The sequence below is a fragment of the Toxorhynchites rutilus genome, chromosome 1 (assembly GCF_029784135.1).
Source record: "Toxorhynchites rutilus septentrionalis strain SRP chromosome 1, ASM2978413v1, whole genome shotgun sequence".
Classification (NCBI taxonomy): Eukaryota; Metazoa; Arthropoda; class Insecta; order Diptera; family Culicidae; genus Toxorhynchites; species Toxorhynchites rutilus.
In genome coordinates this window covers 19,831,072-19,851,425 of record NC_073744.1, presented here as the reverse complement: position 1 = coordinate 19,851,425, position 20,354 = coordinate 19,831,072, and the positions used below count along the sequence as shown (strand labels likewise).

Genomic DNA, 20,354 nt, shown 5'->3' with positions numbered 1-20,354 from the left:
AAGCATATGCTGTTGTTTTTATTGTTAACTGTGTAAATGTCAATTCTTAAAAATTAGTCTCCACAATTATCCATTTCCCGAAAAAATTGAACATTTTCCAAAACCTGCAAAGTACCAGAGTACTGCAAAAAAAACAATAGCATAGAGGGTTGGGAGGTTATTACTCGGTCTGGCGGAATAATATTCACACAAACAATCTCATTGGAATCCTCGTTACACGTACTGATCATTTCCTCCAGCTCCTCCACGAAAGAAATTCTACCGGCCGCCATCACCTAAAGTTGCTACGGACAAAAAATCATACAGATTTTCAATAATATTTGCTAAATTAATCGATATTTGCAAACATTCACAATTGAAAATGCAAGAATAAATGAAAAACCTTCCGTCTTCTAAAGTAAACAAATCAAAATGCGCAGCGGAGGTTAGATGTGTTGGTGTTGATTCAGCAGAAAAAAAAAGTTCGTTATGGCCGTATGGCAGTTTCTGTTTTCAATCAGCTGCCAAAACACACCTCATTAAACTCGAGCGAATTCAGTATCTTTGTCTCCGTATTGCGTTGGGATGTATGCCTCCAACGCATACCATGAGTCTCGAGGTTTTGGCAGGCCTACTCCCACTAAAAGATCGCTTCAATTTATTATCTCTTCGGTTCCTCATCCGGTGTAAGGTTATGAACCCATTGGTGATCGGAAATTTTGAGCAGCTTATCGAGCTAAATTTTCATTCAGGATTCATGAGCTCATATCATGAATTCATCTCCATGCAGGTTGATCCTTCTTCGTATACTCCCAACCGTGTTTGTTTTCCTGACTACATCAATTCCTCTGTACATTTTGATCTGTTCATGAAGGAGAAAATTCATGGAATTCCAGATTATCATCGATCGGGGATCGTTCCTACGATCTTCAATGCAAAGTATGGGCGTGTCAATTATGATAATATGTACTTTACTGATGGGTCCTCTATGAATGAGTCCACAGGATTTGGAGTGTTCAACGAAATTTTTAGCACCTCCCACAGTCTTCAGAATCCTTGCTCTGTGTATATTGCTGAATTGGCAGCAATACATTGGGCGCTGGACAGCGTCGCCTCACGACCTGTTGAACACTATTACATTGTAACGGATAGTCTTAGCTCTGTCGAAGCTATCCGTTCAGTGAGGCCGGAAAAGCACTCGCCGTACTTCCTTGAGAGAATACGAGAAATTTTGAGTGCTTTATCCAGACGCTGTTATGTCATTACCTTTGTCTGGGTCCCTTCACATTGCTCAATTCCGGGTAATGAGAGGGCTGACTCATTAGCAAAGGTAGGTGCAATTGAAGGCGATATTTATCAGCGTCAAATCGCTTTCAATGAATTTTATTCTTTAGTCCGTAAAAATACCATCGCTAACTGGCAACGCAAGTGGAATGAAGATGAATTGGGCCGGTGGTTTCACTCGATTATCCCTAAGGTTAGCCTCAAACCATGGTTCAAAAGTCTGGACTTAAGTCGGGACTTTATTCGCACCTTCTCTCGACTCATGTCCAATCACTGTTCGTTAGACGCGCTACTCTTTCGTTTTAATCTTGCCGATGGCAATATCTGTGCTTGTGGCCAAGGTTACCACGACATCGAACACGTTGTTTGGTCGTGCGAGGAGTATCTTGTTGCCAGATCGAATTTAGAAAACTCTCTTCGGGCTAGAGGAAGGCAGCCCAATGTGCCGGTGAGAGATGTGTTGGCTCGGTTAGACCTTGATTACATGTCCCAAATATATGTCTTCCTAAAAGCTATCGATCTTCGTGTGTGATTGTCCTTATATCCTTATATTCTCCTTTTCCTTTTCCTTCGCGAGAAATCAAATCCCTTCTTACTAACAATAGAATAAGGTGAAATGTAAATACATGTTAGATATAAGATAGGCTTAAGAATTGAGTATGATGAATGTGAGTGCGAATGTGAGTGTGAACATTGTCAACATATCCTTATATCCCATCCTTTTCCTGAAACAAAATGTCACCCTTCTAAACTCGAGCAAGCCGCGAGTAATCGGTTCTCTACTTCATTAACATTAGAATTAATAAAAAAATGTTTATGTATACTTGTAACTATACAGATAGGAGTTTGGCTCCTTTAAACTTATGTAACTGAGCCTGTAAAAATAAACGATTTAATAAAAAAAAACCAAACCAAGCTTCATTATGCGGAACGGTATGTGCTTCTTACTACGTTTTTGTATGCATGAGAAAATTTAAATTTAGACTATAGGTAAATAGGCCAAGCTTATTTCATACATGTACCTACTATAACAAATATGATTTGAACAAATTTGGACGAAAAAAACACATAAATCTATCCCATTTAGCTTGATATGTGCGGGTGACCACTTTGCCCCCACTAGGTGACCACTTTACCTCCAAGCAAAAACAAAGTTCGATTTTTCACCTTTTTTTCTAAAGACGAAAAGTGTACTATTTTGAATTTTTATAGTAAAAGCCGTTTGCTATCTTGAAGAACAATGAGTTGAACTATAATATTCTTCGAAAAACGGGATTTAAATATATATGTGGGCGCTGGAAATGGGCATATTCCTTAGGGTGACCACTATGCCCCCACTTCCCCTATTCTAAATTGTTCACAATAGAAATTTCCTGTTGTACAACGCGATTAGTTTGAAAACCCACGCCTCGAGTCATGGTTTCGTTTTTACCAGAGATCAGTTGGTGGCCTTTCATTTAATATTGCCAGTATAAATGAGTTGTATCAAAGCCTATTCTTGGATGGACAGAGATTAAAACTAACATAAGTAAAAACCACCTATTGAAAATATTGAAATAATAAATGCTAGTTGTAAATCGTTGGGTGCAAATATTATCAAAAATGGAAAACAAATTTCTAGAGTGTAATGAATTTGTGAAGTTTACCAATTATATTTAGTGTCTGCCTGGATCCATGATAGCTACGATAGTTGTGAAACCAAACTTCGATCTGGAATGAGACAATTTCTATGATAAAATTTCCAAAAATCACAATCTGTTTCGCATAATTTCTCCATCATCTGAATATGACCGAATAAAATTCGTTATAGAGAACAAGCAGGTAAATCTAAGCAGGATTGATTGCTAGGCTTTATTCTCGGGTTTATTCACTCATTCATAAAATTCTTCAACAAAAAAAATGTATTTTTTTTGTCTCACGTACCCCTTTATTATTCCGGAACTATTTGATCAGCCTACATGGACAGCAACTTTTACACTTTTACAAAGCACAACGCAATACATCGTTTCAAGAGAAATTTTGCAATTCTGTCCTTGAACTATTGCTTAATTCAATACCAATAAGCCTAACAGATCTCGTTAGAGGAAATGGTGGACGAACTGATCATTCATATCCAACGTGTGATCAAGTTTCCAAGATAAATCAACAATAAAATGTTAATGTAGTTACACTTTGTCTTACGTAAAAAAGGTTAACCCCAAAGTAGTGTTACCAACGCATGATTAATATTAAATTCATCGAAGAGCGTGTTCACAATCAACTTCATGCACCTACAATTACGTATGATATAATCTAATAGGCAGGTCACACAATGGAGGTCGTGTTATGCTGTTCAAAATTCACTCGAATTCAATGTCAATAACTTCATATGAAGCTTCCACAACAATTATCAAAAACCAGTTACAGAATAAGATGACCGACATGTTTTCTCATCTCGCAAAAAAAAAACAAGCAAAAACTCCACTCAAAAAACGCACACCAGAGGGGCGCGCCGATGATAAGTGCGCCAATTACGGCAACCTATAATCACGAAATTATTATACACCCATTTTATCACTCAACACTGCCAGAACAGAACGACGCAATCAACGACAAACAGCCTGCACCACCTGGACTCAGGTTTCCCATCGAATCAATGTCCGCCCGTGTCTACCGTGATGTTGATTACAATGGGCTTCAAAGCGTGGCGTGGCCAAGAATCAGAACGAATGCCAACAAAGTGAAGGGGGATAACGAAATCCACCCAACCCGAAAGATGGTGATGGATAGTAGGTATCGGGCAGACTTATTCAATAGTCCATGCGGGCGGCACTCTCGATTATTTTCATTCCTAAAGGTTAGATCCGCCATCAGTGCAATGCAAAGTCATAACCGGCTGGTAAAGTTCTTACTGCCAGTAAAGTTCTGAATAAATTAATGATTGTTGATTATTTACTGCGTTTTGCAAGCAATAAAGACCCATTCCTTTGTGCATACGTTTGTGATTAATGCGCGACAGTTTTAGGTCAACCGGGCCGTTATACTGCGTGGGGTAACATTGGGAGGCTTGTTGCTCGACAGGTGTTGGAATTTTAATGTAGTCCTGCATACACCGCAAAACATGCGCACAGCTAGTTGATAAAAGGCAACAATACAACCCGACAACCGGTTCCGACGATCGGACTGTGAAGGGAAATCCAGATATATATTTTGGCAAATGCTGTTCGATTACGAAAATCATACGTCTAATAAATGTTTAACTATAACAGACACGAGATCGTGTCTAAAGCATCTGGAAATGATGGGCGGTGCATAACATGTGTGTTTTGCTCTGACCGATTCGAACTAACGATCGCACCAAGGACGACGCTTGTAAACGCTGGTAAGGTCGGGTGATTGATTTCTACTTTCTGTTCAAGTTTTCGGTAACCAGAAGCGTTTTAGCGGGGCCCAATATCGTGCATTTTTGTGTTATTAATAACCGGGGGTTAGCGAAAAAAATGGAAATACTTTTAACGGTGAAAAAATTTAAAATGAAGCAGTTTAACCTTACCGTTTTCTTGTGGATTTTCGGATCCTGAACGTGTGGTAAAGTTGAAATGGTATCATTCGCATTTAAATAGATTAAAAGTATCACTCCTAGACGGATCTACTTATTTTTGGATGTGTAAAGATGATTTAAGAATGCCTAAAGTCAATTGAAAAGCTGTTGAGCGAACGGCACAAAGCTGTAATGAATCGTTCCTTTGGCCCTGAGTTTGACTCATATTGTTTATGGCTTTAATGACAGTGCAACGTAAAAATTACACCTAACTAGAAGCCACATTTTATCAACAAAAAATTATAAGGTACAAATTGTACCTATTCAACAACACTTTTCTAAAATTCTTTATTTTAGGAACCTTCACCCTCCTGAGTTGGTTCGTCTGTGTTCGACAACACTAATCCTACAACTTTTGACCGAACAATGATACAAAAGTGGAAGAACCAAAAAGGATATAGGGTAGGTGTATCAATATTATGAATAAAATATGTCACCAATTTACAGAAATTTGCGAATAAATGCTCTGTTTTAGTTCAAAAGCATATCTTTTATAGCAGTTTATTTCTAAATTCTGAAGTTTTGTTGTTTGTTGAAGTTTTTCTAGATTCTCACTGATGTTTCGATGATTAATCGTCTAAATTATATGAAAAACTTGTTTGAAAAAGTGTAACTTTAATGTACCAATTATGGTAATTATGGTAGTTTTCCTGGAGTTTCGTCATCAGTGCAGGGGAACTGGGGTAAGCCCGGCCCCATAAGGGAAAGTATTGTTTTGTAAGATCTGAGGGCTCATATTATTATGTTTCCATCACAGTATCATTGGCTAGATAATTTTCCGTTAGATGTAAGATATATCAGTGCTTTTAAACGGCAATTTTTCAAGTAATACTCAATTTTCAAAGCTGACATAAAAACAGAGTCCACCAACCAGTGCGGGTGAACCGGCACCCCAACACCAGCCCCCTAAATTTGCCAACTCGACACCAGTTTGAATGTGGCAACCTCCAAATGAGAGGTATTCCAATTCTATATGTCGCTATCGAATATGGTTCGAATCGCTCAACTGATTCCGGAGATATGCTCGGAACAAGCTCCGGTGAACATGGAATATGGAAAAGAAACAAATTTGATATTAGGCAAATCTATTATGCGGCACCTCAAACCACACCACAATTCAATTACTAGTTCGATGGAATTTAGGTCCTAGTTTCGAGCTTACCACCTTTCACAAAACACTATCATGTAATGTAGACCTGGGGATTCCAAAGTCTTGTTTGACACGTTTGACCAACGATAGCCTCTTTTGCAAGGGTGAGGTTCTCCTGGAACCCATTCTCATAATTCGATTTCCCCGGAAGTTGCGAGACATTTGAAATAGATGGAAAATATGTCCCTATAACCTTCAACTAACTAGAAATCATGCCGGGCTTACTCCACTATTTCCATTAATTTATTGCTTTAACTTAACTCAACTCGAATCCCAGTAATAGTTAACAGTCCAGGGGACAAACTGTAGAACAACGAACAAGGATTTGAAAACTCGTTCAAGAATAAAAGCTTAAATTCCAAAAATTACATCCGGTTGCACATCATCGGCACTCGTGTTTGTTTTTATCAATATTTTAATATTTGATGAATCACGGTCGGTTGGATTTGATTTAAAACGTCTGAAATAACAGATACTAACATGTTCAAAAACATAGTTATTTAGAGTTTTCTAGTAAGACATACCCTCAGTGACGGGCTTACCCCCAATTCCCCTATCAAATATGGTAATAGTCAGTGCCACATGAAAAAAAGTATTCATAGGATTCAAACAATACTACAATAATAATTTTAAAATTAAGCTATGCCTCTAAATCTTATTACTAGTATGCCATTTTTTTTCTCCTGTTGGGTGTGAACTGTCGTTAATTCTACACTCGACAAAAAATTAAAAGAACAGAACGCGAAGTCGAAATTTTAAAGTGATTTTAGAAAAGGCTGTAATTAGGCTGTTAAAAACCAACGCATGGAGATGGGATATACGTCATTTAAAGGCGTCAAATTTTAAGTTTTGAGATTTAATGTTTGAATGTATCTATCTTGTTCTGTGTAGGTGTGGAGGAAAACAATATTGGAAGGAAAAAAACGATTTTTTCTATATATTTGTTTTAAATTTTGTAGATTAACACAGTATGTTATCAATCAAGTCAATAATTTTGATGTTTGTACAACAAATCGACAGGCGTTAATGAATTTGCTAGAAATATTTTGAAACCCAAAAATACACCCTTATTCGTAGTTTTTACAATATTGATGTAACTATCAATATTCAAGGGCATTTTCTATATGTTCAGTATCTTTTCCTGGATTAATTAAAGATCAATAATCAGTAGATCCTATACGAGCTCTGGACACGATATTCACCGAGAGATCTCAAAAATGGAAGCTTTCAGCTTCAAAGTGGCCCATATTTCACGCATATGTACTATTGTTGATAGGGGAAAGTCGAGAAAGATTGACACCTATGTATGATTGATAAATAACATTTTTATTTTCTATTTAAATGATGTACAAACATGCCGTACAGTGCATCAATACCTTTGACACTTACTGTGTGTACCTAGCAACAAAAAAGTGATCTACAAAAAGCAGCTCGGTGTAAATTTTCGCCTGCAGAAAATAAGGTTCACATTGTTATCGAGTAATGTTTGGGGTATTTTTCGTTACATGAGTGTTTACCATCGCATTTCATCCAGTTTATCGAATCAGCGGTGTAGTCTTCTCATTTTTACTTCAGAAATATTAAAGAAAAAAATCATCATGAAAACAATTTGGTTATCACTTCCTTCTTTTCTAACAGATGACCACTAACTACGTTTGCAAGAGCAACCAGATATCATGGACGAATCAACACAGCGGTTTTTAAAACGTAATCCGAATTTGCCATTCCGGATGCGGGAAGTTTTTTCAAACATGAACAAATGAGAAAAATTGCAAGCCCTTTTAGGTGGTCTTTTTGTTCGATCATTTTTAAAGCCTATTTGAAGACCTCTAAAACTTATCGGGCACATAAAGTTGAATTTTCAGTTAGTATCCATCTTTCCCGACTTAATCTTATTTTTTCAAAGATGCCGGACACATTCATTTTGCAAAATTTTTGCCTCAAAAACAGATTTTATTATAAAAAGTGACCTAGCCTATCAATTTATGGTGAGATAGCTATTTTTTTGTTGAATTCACGAATCAACGCTTACTTAAGGTGTCTGTCTTTACCACCATTCCCCTATATTCCTCTTCAAACGTCGAAATTGTTAAGAGGGTATATAGTAAGTAAAAGGATCGAGAACTCTTCATTGCCTTACACCGGATATGCCTAACACTACCTGAGCCGAACAAAATTAACATGCATTAACATGAATGAACAACTAACACACCTAACGATTGGCAGCCAGGTACAATGCATCAACATTAATTAATAGAACGCGCTACAATCATAAGCCATATATCATGTAGCTATCAATCTTTTCGTTGCCGTTCATGCGCGAAACTCTATCAATCGAACCAATGTTGAATTGTAGAAAACAACGAATGGGCTGTTCTATACGTACAGCATAGCGTGTGCCGCAAAGCTTGGATAATCCTATTGTTTTCATGAAGCATTCGTAATGAAGAAGCAACCAACGACGAAGGCAAACATTCAGAGCTTCCAACTTTGGGATCGTTTGCTCGATATAAAAGAAACGTCGCTAGATCCACCAATACAGAAACAGAAGATCATTTGATGTCTATGAAATTGAAATCGCCCTATATGTATCTTTTTTTGAAACGAGAATATATGACCAATTCAAAACTGCAACTAAAATTACGTGCACTTTTCCAATTACTTTTGAATAAGTCAAAATCAATTTGCCGATTCGTTTGTTTAATCTTCCTTTACTTCGTATAACTTGTCTCCATCTGCAACTCACTTCTAACTCGGGAACGCCTGCTCTGTAGCAGGCAAACGCGAGGAACTTGTTGATTTGCTTCGTACCAAAAATATCGACGTGGTTGCGGTTGCGTCGAAACACACTTGATGAAGGAGAATAATTTCAGCTTTCCAGATCACGTCGTTTTTCGGCTGGACCGATCCACGACCCTTGAAAGATCCGTTACGTTAGACGCAATATAACGGTTGCTGCCTGATTTTTATTTTCGATTCATTGAAGCCATCGGGTCAACACCACGCTTGTAACGTTTGCATTTAAAAAAATGGACTTTTTTCGGATGGCGATAAAAAAACTAAGACAGATAATTGAGTTTGTAAATTTCCCATGGAAGGTAATTCTATTAGCTTACTTGCAAACAAAATTCTACGCCCTTGAGAATGGGCTTCCGGCAGTTAACCGGAACATTGGCGGACGAAAAAAAAGCGTGTATGTATGTTTTTGAGTTCTTTGATCGTTTTATTTATCAATTCCTTCTCAATTTCGCAACAAAATTGTTGGAGTAGATCTTACGTTTCAGGTTTGCCCAGAAATTCTCGATGGGGGACGTTGGGTGGGTTCGCCGACTTGAGTACCACATCGATATTCAGCCGCTCCATCTCCTCTAACCATCACTTCAAGTAGTGGCCAGAACACCGCGTCTTTGCCCTTGTGATATTTCTTGATGAATGACGCAACTTCCGGCAGGCACTTCGTACTATAAATTTCCCCGTTTACAGCCAGTGCGGAGCTACAGAAGAGCGGCTTTGACATCCCCTTCTCGCTGATTGTCAGCCACAGCAGCACCTTCTTCCCCAACTTGGTGTGTGAAATAAACTTCATTCGGAGCTCACTTCTTTCGTGGAGGAAGTAAAATACGAAGTGCCCTGCCAGTCGTTGCCATTCAGGGTGAGATAGGTCTCGTCGTTCATCACCACCGCTACGTCGCGTTTCACCGGGGAAATCGACTTGACCTTATTCAGCCGCTGCCGCTGCGTCATTACCTGCAGCTCCGAAGTCAGTAGACGGGCTTTCTTTCGATGCTCTGATTGTTGTCCAATAGTAAAAAGATGTTGTAGATGTCGGCACGAGCGTATCCGGCGCCCACAAAGTGCCGCACGATGTCCATTTTAGGCGCAGCGGGTACCGTTCATTGAACGCGCACACTTCTTCAGCTGTCAATTTTCTGCTGACTCATGGGTTACTATGATTGATGTTGCATGGGTAGTTTCGTCAGTGCGTGTGAAGGTAAACCCATGAAAAACCGGCAGTTTTTGTCCATTTTTAAATGCAAACGTTACCAGTTATCATCACCGCTGCTTACTGTCCCAAACAAGCCAGCATACGAAATGGTACGGCTGCTCTATTCCGGTGCGACTTATCCAACCTTACGAGACGGCGGACAAAATTCATCATTGCCAGTGATTTAAATGATCGGCACCAAGTGTATGGCAATCAACGGCGAAAACAGAAGGGTACCATCTTGGCAGAAGGCTTCGAGATCTACAATATTTTAGCTCCGGACAGCCCAACTAGGATCTCTAAAGCGGGAGTCTACTCGATCATTGACGTCTTCTTGTCAAACGTGGCCGTACCAGATGATCCAATTGTCTTCGAGGAGCTGCCACTTAACCATTACCCGGTGGTGCTGAAATTAGGTGCTACGGAACTATCACCGTACCAACTGGGTCCTGTTCCAACGGATTGTTGACAACAGCATCAACTACTATCGGGCTTTAAATTCCACTACAGAGGGTGATCAGGTGCTGAAATCCCTACAGCAAGCGATTACCGTCGCTGGTAACAGTTCGGTCCCGGTTCAACATTATCAGGTGCGTGCCTCTTTCTAAATTGACAGCACCATATTTGATACGTCTCAGAAATACTTACAGGCGCCAATACAAGCGCTGTTCAATAATCACACTAGGGTTATCCGAGAAAGAATTTTAGATTTGCGGTATAAAGAATTTCAAAAGAAACTCCGACAAAACCCTCCTCATTTAAAGCCCTTTTGGCTCTTGACAAAAAAATAAAAAAAAAACCTAAACCCATCCCTCCCTTGTTTTCGTCTGGGGATTCTCGTGATGGTAGTTTCTTAAAGACTGCCACTGAAAAGCGAATGCGTTGGGGCAACAATTTGTGTTGTCTCACATTCCTGGATAAAACATTGCTAGTCTCTATGGGCAAGATGTGGTTAAGGCGGTCACCGTGGTTGAACGTTCCGACAACTTAATTCCAGGAGAATCGAGAGTATCGGCTGATGAGCTGATAGCTCATACCCAAATTCCAAGAACATGAAGACCTCTGGTTTCGACAACAACTTCGATATCGAGCTGAAGCACTTGAGCCGCGACTCATTTGCTTTTGTAGTGAAAATATTTAATAGATGCTGGGAGCTTCACTACTTCGCTCCAGTTTGGAAGCTAGCTAAAGTCATCCCAATTCTGAATCCGGGAAAAGACCCTTCCATCCCTGAGAGCTATCGATCCATCAGCTTGCCCACTGCCCCCTCTAAACTGTTCGAAAAATGTATCCAAACCCGAATTTATGCTTTTGCCGATGAGTATGGTGTCTTTCCTGAGGAACAATTTGGTTTCCATCAGGGAAGGTCCACCATTCATCAGCTCTGAGCGTTACTAATATTATACAGAGGAACAAGCCGTTGTCCAAGAAGACAGCAATGGCGCTTTTGGACATTGAGAAGGCTTTCGATGATGTGTGGCACGATGGTGTACGAGCTGCATCGATTCAATTTTCCAATGTACCTTATTAAGATCATAAGAAATTATCTCTCGGATATAACATTTCGGGTATCCCTGCATAATGTGTGCTCAGAGTAATGTAATGTAAGTGCAGGTGACCTTCAGAAAGTATCCTTGGGCCTATTCTTTATAACATTTATACTGCGGACCTGTGTCATGCGGACTCAATCGAATCTATTTTTCAAGTGCATTTAGCTTGAAAAAAAAATTCTTTCAGGGTTTTTCCCCATGATGTCTGTTTTTCCCATGCTGTGAAATGTTTCTCTTATAAAAAGAGCAAACTTTTCCGTGTCTCGGGCTTTGTTTATTTACCTTTTGTGACCGAACTAGAATTGAAATAAATGTTGTAATTTGGATAATTCGTATTTTTTTGTTGTTTAAATGAAAGAAAAAAGTTCAAATAATATAATTCTAGTGTTCAGAATAATAAAAATCTAACATTTGGCGAGAAGTAAAATTGAATTACAATTAAGTTTACAGAACTTTAGAAGTCAATAATACTGAAATTTCAGGATCTACCAAAATGTTAGTTGTGCTTTCGTGATTTCAAACGCTTGAATTGATGAAAAATAAAGTTCAATCAATTTATTTAATTCGATTATTTTTGCCTTTCATAACAATACTTTCTCTATGTAATGGTTTGTTATAAGAAAAGTAACACTTCTTTCCTCTCCTGAGTATTGGATCTCTATTGAAATTTCGATTGGATTCTTTTTGACAACCAATTCTATCCGCATGACCCAGCGGCGGACATCCCAGCGCTCCCCGGTGATGGAAAATTGTTATCAATGCACGAAGACTCAGACTATCCTTTTCCCACATTCAAGATCTTCTAGACTTGTTCCGATGGATAACGTCAGAATTCGGTACGGTGACTCACTTATTAAATGTTCCAGAGAAGTGGCCTACTTAGGACTCACACTATACAGTCATTTGATTTTTAGATCTCACGTTGGGAGAATTTCCACAAAATGTAACATTCTGCTCTGGTCTTTGTATTTACTGATTGGCAGAAACGGCTGTCTAGAAACAAATCATTTGCCCTGCAATTGTGTATGCGGCTCCTACACCCAGAGTTAATTTTTAGCACATGTTATGGCATCCCAACTCATTACATTAAATGAGCTGAAAAATAACAGAAAATGTTGTACTCCCAAATACATGTATATCATTTGTATAATATATATGCTAGAGCCAATATGAGCGAGCGAAACAGGAGACACATTTTAATGAAAGCATATGAAAGCTTTTCGTATAGTTTGCCAAATACACGACCCAGACAGAGAAAGATATATTCTCGTTCATGTTCTTCTTTATCCACTTAGAAAACACATTCCAACTTCATTTTATGATGAGGTGTAATATTATCACGCTGCCATATAACAGTGCTGGCAGCTATATGTATAGCGTGGTCGTGTGAAATAGCTTTGCATTCCAAGCCGGCCGGAGACACATTTAAATGAAAGCATATCAAAATGTTCAACATTCGAAATGTCATAAAAATATAACCACGAAAAAAGCATTCCTCAATGCAATTGATACTTAGACTTGAGATGCATAGCAATAGCTGATCACTTAAATAATATGTTAAGAAGTTTGTATCAAACATAAGAAAAAAATGCAATATAAATCGTGATGGGTGATGAAAAATGGTTCAAAAATTGCCCAGCATTAGCTTCCCGAGAAGGTCGTCACACCAAGAATGCCATAGTAGTGTGTCTGGTTGAATTAAATAGTAAAGCTGTGATCCAGGACAAACGCCCAGAATTAGTCAAGGCGTCATGTTTCACCAGCACAATACCAGTACTCATGTCTCTTTGACAACCCGATAAAAATACTTGGAGCTTAGCTGGGGTATGCTGCTCTATTCGCCGCGCTCACCAGGTATTGCAGCTTTAGATTATCACTTGCTCATGTCCCTGCGAGATTCTGTTAATAGCAAAAACGTCGTCTCTTTGAAAAGTATAATATGGAAACAAGCGTGATCTGTGAGAATGGAATTCTCAAATTGTGTAAAAGATGACAAAATACTGTGGAATGTAAGTTCATTTAGTCGGTTTTAAGTTAGAGCGGACCAAGTTGCAAAATTTAAAAAATCGAGTTATTGATCGCATTAAGATAAGTATCGCATTAGGCTAAGTTACAGGGTCCTTCAGATTAAACGCTCACGCAAAAAAATCGAAAATCGAACATTTTTCTCTCCGTTGATGGTAACACTGAATTCCTCACTTCGGGACGACAATATTCGGCTACTCGTTCAGTCTGATCGGATGATTTTTAGTGTCAAGATGTACAATTAACGATAACGTGTATTTTCAGTGTAATTGTATTACTCGAGCATCCAAAGCTTTAATGAAACTTTGTCCTCTTATGGTAAGAATTTCAACATTTCTCGTCGTCGATTGCTTCCTCTGGGGGTACGGGAAGGACCGTTGCTATGTCAATAAGCCACAAAATTTGGAGGAACTTAAAGAAGCAATAACTCGGATTTTCAACAGCATCGAAGTCGTAATGTTAGCGTTGAACATGAAGAATTTTGTTCACCGTCTAAAACGCGTTATCGAAAAAAAGGGGTGGTCACATCAAAATGTTCGAAAATAAGCTTTTAAAAATCGATTCACTTTGGTAGGTGTTATTAAAATTTGTTGCGTGAGCTGTATTTGAACTGCGTGGAACGAAAATATCTATGGTTGTATTGTATTCGTGTATTCGTAAAAAATACTCAAACCTTATCACTAGCGCTATGGAAAATGTTGTGTAGGATACCAAATTAGAAAAATGGGTAATTTTTCTGAATCCCTATATGATTCACTACAAGATCTATGGTTAAAAATGTAGTTAATAAAATTACCATCGAAAATTCAACGAATTATCATCGAATTTGTTCGAAATTGTATAATTCTACAAATAGATCAGATGTTGATATGTTTTGTCTTAGAAATTTAAATCCATGAACGCAAAAAAAACATCGATTTCATGGAAATCAAAAAAAAATTAGACGGTGTAAATTAGGAATAAATAGTATTTATAATCCTCGAAACATTATAAAAAATTATAAATATAAAAAACACGTACGAACACATTTCAATGCAGTACTGCGTCTCAAAGAATTATTAGAAGATATGAAAACTTCTAATTACCAGAAAATTACGCTCTAAAATTATGAAAAAAATCACATATAAAAAACACGTATATTTAAATGAAAATTAAGTTTCAATGGATCTAAAAATTTTGAAAAAAACAAATTCTCGAAATACTAAAAAAAATGACTCAAAATACAAATGAAAATGAAAATTTAAAAAAAAATTCGATAGATTTTTTTTTTATAATTTATCGCGGTACACTATAGTAGACGCACTTTGAGTATTTTCTCAAATTTTCATTCCCAAGCCTATTGGAAAAGGTGGAAATAAAACAAAGTTTTTAACTGTAGCTCTTATAGTGAATCATATAGGGATTGAGAAAAATTACATAATTTTCGTAATTTGGTTTCCTATACATTATTTTCCATAGCTCTGGTGATAATTTTAGGTGGCACTTTTTACGAACACAATACAATTATATATTTCAGGATAATGTGAAAATATATTACTAATTTAAAAAAAATTAATTTGAAGTATAATTTTTATATATTTTTTTCAAATTATTAGATATTTTCGCATCGCGCAGTTCTCGAAAGTTTCTGAAAAAAAAAATCACAACCATCAAAAAACACATATGCACATATTTGATTATAAACTAAACCAGCCGATGCGTATTGAAAATTATTCTACATTTGCCGATAGCAGGCACTCATCAGAATCAAAGGCGAGAAGATGACTTGGAAAACGGCGACACTCTGTTGTCCCCAATGTTTTGTCGAGAGTCTGGTTTAAAGAGTTTAACGTTGATAGAGAAATTCATTGGAAAGGTTGTGGTCTAATAATATTTCTGTTTAGACGATTTTATCAATAAAGATTTTTATGTACATTTATGAGCATCGATACAAGAAGACCAGACAATGTCGAGTGTTTCGCGTTAATGTTGGAAAATCTATCTGATTTCTCCCACAATCCGTTGGAAGTTCCGCTCTAAAGGAATAACGGAAGGTTTTCTAGGGTCACCATTTGAAATTGTGAAGGAGTTAGATTTACGGATTTCTGAACGGAAGGAGAACAGTTACAAAAACTCAATAAAAAAACATCTACCCTCAAAGTCCCACGTCAAGTTTCCGTTCGTGCCTCTCGGCTCAGACCTTTCTAATTTTTTCCTAAAATCGGCGCAAGTGTCACGTAGAGTTGAGAGTATTCCGCACATCCAGCTTGAGTACTATCACACACAAATATCAATTGATTTTTTGTTTACGAAGCAAACAGAATAAACAAAACAAACCAAAATTCGAAGTGAAATTTCCGAAATTGCACATTAGAAAAGCACCCCCAATAATTGACCGCACACGGCCAAACACAGTTCTGTTTTCGTTGGCATAATTCGGTATGCAAAATATACGCAGAGGCATTACACAGAAGCGTCGGTGTTTATCGGTGTAAGTCGAACTGAATGAAGCATATGTTCAATTTTCCACCTCATTCTTCTCGATGCGTTGTATAATTGGTGCACCGAACTCCCCTGCGAACTATTACGGTTGACCCCGCGAATAACAGACCAAACAAAGGTGATGACACCTCATCAGATCATTGCGTCTTGAAGGGCAACGCAATGCAACATTGCTCACTCCGTGGAGAACAGTATGGAATCATAACCGACTGAAGGCTGCCTTCATAAGCTAGTTTCCACATCACGTACACTCCGTTAAGTAGAAAACAATTTGAAGCGACGAACTGACAATGCGCGAACGATGACGACAGCATATCATTTTCACCTTGCCCGGTGTCGTCCTCAGGTGTCGAGGGTACCTCAAAAAGTACCGGCGGGTGGACTTTCCGCCAATCGTCATCGCTAGCGTGGCTGCCCGCACGAACCATTTTCGAGAAAATTTCAGAAACGACATTGAAAACTCGAAGCGCATTCGTGCAGGAAGGTGAATTTATGTTTCGTCATGACCTCATAGACCCTGAGATTGCGGGGGTGCAGTGTCAAATTGACGTCAATTAATAAACACTTGAGCTGCCACATCTTCCTTCGGAAAAGGTTAGATAGCTAACGACGGTGAAGTGGCGATGATGAATGTTTGATATCCGGCTTTGGTGGGATTTTATTGTTGAGAAAAAAACTCGACAAACACACGCAATGGCAACAGACGGACCAGTTGATGAGCCCATGCGTTGAAACATTAGCGAATTAATTGCCGGTCAATGGTAACCCCACCTCATGTGCGTATTTCAGAGAATCGCCGGCTGACGGTTGAGAGAATTATTGAAGTGGAAAACGTACAAATTATGCTCCTCATTGTTCGTCTAGCAGCTAACAGTGTTAGAACGTTGTAAACAAATTAATTGGTCATAGCGGAGAGCGACTTAAAATAAGTCGACAATTATATGAAGCCGATAAGTTCCGCTTCTAGCAACCGGGGATTGTTTCGTTTCATCCCGTTCTCTGTGAAATTGCAAAATTTAGGAAATATATAGGTACTTCTGCGCCACAACGAAATAACACGAATCTCACGAGAAGGTGAAGAAATATGAGAACGATTCCAATTATCATCAATGACGGGAGAAGTACAACGTACTTAGTTCAACGAAACCTGTTTTTTAAATTAACCACTTAGAGAATGACACACCCCTTAAAATGCTTGACACAAGATGGATTGAAGTGGCTAATCAGGTTTGTTAGAAGATAATCGTGTGTGGTTTTGCTCATCCGTATTTTATCGGTTAAGCATGTGCCAAGCGATGATAGATCCAAATTAGAATGTTTACTGGATTCGTTGCGAAATATTGAACAAGCAAAAATATTGACTCTAATATTTGTTCTCTTTTCAGACGAAAAAACGACTAAGTGCCAAAAAGTAAATTTTTGACCCAAAATTTGTTTTCAAGATGACAGTAAATCTCGACATTTCATGTAGTTCAAAGACATTTGGCATCAAAATTTTTTATTGAAACCCCCGATTTCCTTTACTCCCCCTTGGGTGATTTTTCGGTTTTCAAAATACTCAAACTTTGACGGATGTGCGACACTAGTAAATGAAGTTCGATTGAGCTGATATTTTGCATAGGGTAGTTTTCGTGGGAATCAACATTTGAAAATTCGAAGTTAACTTTTTTCCCACACTTCCCATACTGGCACTCTAATACTCATACACTGTTTGACCGAAGCCAAATATTTGACTCTTTTTGACAGATAACATGTGATCAACGTGTACTGATCAAATATATTCGACACAATATACGACAAGCAAATATTCCGTTATTGGATGTCTAAATTATTTTCTCGGTCTGTTCTTTGGACCTGCCGTTACATAGTTAGGTTACCTTAAATATTTCAGTCGAATTTTTTACATGTTCGATGTTTGACATTGTTTGACACTGTTTATAATTAAAAAGTGGCGAACAAAATGATATTTATACAAATTTCCAACCAAACTTTATCTGTCAGAAAGTGTCAAATATTTGACTTCCGTACAAACAGGGTACGGCCATCTTTAAACAACTGTAGTTCGTAAACAAATAAACGAAATGTCATCGAATTTCAAACATAAGCTAGTGCAGATGAACCTCTCAAAATGAATCTTGTTCATCTTGCGCCATCTGATGAAAAATTCCAGAACTTTTCAGCATCAGATTGATATTAGGATTGGGCAATCTTTTAAAAAAGGTCGATCTTGACGGATCGATTTTGTAAACGACGTGGGGATCGATTCACTGTTTAAATCGGTACCAAAGAATAATCTCTATTAAATCGTTACCAAAGTAAATCGCTCTTTGAAAATCGAATGCTTTTTTCAGTTTATTTACTTATCTATATACGAGGGCAATCCAATACTTAATAATCCAATTGTTGGCAACACTGTGCATTAACGGTGCTCGCAACCGGCCTGCCATGAAATTAGTTACGCAAATAATGAGACATGCGACGCCGGTCTACAGTGGTAGTACCGTCGTTGAATGTTTATGCCCAATAGGAATGAGAATCAAAACAAAAGAACAAATTGGAGGTTGATGAAAGTTGATTTAAAAGAAAAAAAATAAGTTTGGCATAAAATAGTTAGCACGAAAAATATATTGAAGAAAAAGTTTATTTAGGAACTAGAGAATCATTACGATATACGGTAGACTAAATGAATTTAGTTGAGTCATTTTTCTCTATTTTAATACTGTTTATTATTTCAAAACATCAAATTAGGTTTGCGAAAAAGAAATCAGTGGTCCTTTAAACGGCAAAAATTTCTAAACTAGTACTAGTACTACTAGATAGATAGTAAGTACAACACATTACGATTTGAAGTGTTTTTAGAACTCGATTTGATTTCATACAGATCATTTGTGGACGAGAAATATCTGCAAAATTCCACGACACACGTTGTACGAGGTGGAAGAAAACTATTAATTGTAAGTTGTATATCATTTAATGTAATTGCACTATTTACCGGAACTATTAAATTGCAGTTTGAGCTGCCTTGAAGCTGCTACAAAAACAGTGGTGTAATTCTTTGAAATCCCGAACATTCTCAAAAATTAATAAGAGATAGGGATCCAACCTCAAAACGATGGATGGAATTGCGGATATGACAACGACTTCCTGCGGAGCCTGCGGATTGGTGTCCGAGGTGAATGAGCGCATGGTATGCTGTGACAATTGCGATGTTTGGTACCATTACCGTTGCGTAGGTGTCACAGCAGCAGTCGAAAGTCAGGAGAAATGGTATTGCCCTGAGGAAGATTGTCAGAACCAGAAAAAACTGGACGAAGAGACTTCTAAGACGGGTACCAAGAAGAAGACAGCCGAGGATATATCGGATAAATCTAGTTTGAGATCGGACGGAAAGTCCGGTTCGTCATTGGAGCGGGAGCTAAGAGCTCTAGAAAAGGAGCGAAAAAAGAAAGAATTGGAGATGAGTAACGAACGGGTTCTGTGGGAAAAGCGGATGGAAATGAACCGAATCCTACAAGAGCAGCGGATTAAGATGGAAAATGAGCTCCGGGCCAAAGAACTACAGCAGGAAGAACAGTTGTTGCAGAAAGCGTTGCTCGAAAAGCAAACACATTTAGACCGAATGAAGAAATTGAGAGAGTCGTATCATGACAAAATGAATCAAATCGAGCAGGATCTATCGAAATTGAAATCTAGTGGTTTACAAACCGCATCATCGGGAGAAGGAACCTCGAAGAATGTAAAGACACCGAATACTGGAATTCCGCTGGAAAATGCGCATGTACACAATCAAAAGGAATCAGATAACCGCAATAAGCATAAGCCAGAGGATGAACGAGATGAATCCGAGGAAGCAAGTAGCGAAGACGAGAGCGATGGCAGTTCAGACGGATCCAATGATGATACTATTTCGAGTGAATCTGGTCATGAAGAAGTAAAGGAAGAGAAACAATCAAAAAAGAAACGAAAAAACCCCGAGCAGAGGCAGGCTCCGTCTAAAGTACAACTAGCTGCCCGGAGTGGGATTAGTAAGAAACTTCCAGTCTTTACCGGGAAGCCGGAAGAATGGCCATTATTCATTGGAACTTATCAAGCTTCCACAGATGCTTGTGGATTCAATGACGTTGAAAACCTTGTTCGACTACAGGAGAGCTTGAAGGGTCCAGCATTAGAAAGCGTTCGAGGACAGTTGCTTTTCCCAAAATCCGTACCGAGAGTCATCAGCAAACTTCGTCAGCTGTATGGACGTCCGGAACAACTACTGCAATGTCATCTCGAAAAGGTGCGGCGACTGGAAGCTCCGAAGCCAGATAAATTGGCAAC

The 20,354-nt window shown here is 38.3% G+C and overlaps 1 protein-coding gene across 4 annotated transcripts in view; it reads right to left on the bottom strand.

Moving 5' to 3' along the window:
• LOC129775272 (protein yellow-like) overlaps positions 1–20,354 on the bottom strand; it is a 42,984-nt gene that overhangs the window by 5,318 nt on the left and 17,312 nt on the right. The window contains exon 2 of one of the 4 annotated variants that reach the window (XM_055779816.1): positions 2,910–2,973. The exons of the other annotated variants lie outside the window; for them this stretch is intronic. The gene's annotated coding sequence lies outside the window, so the exon portion shown is untranslated. The remainder of the gene's footprint in view (positions 1–2,909; positions 2,974–20,354) is intronic. 4 annotated transcript variants of the gene reach the window in all.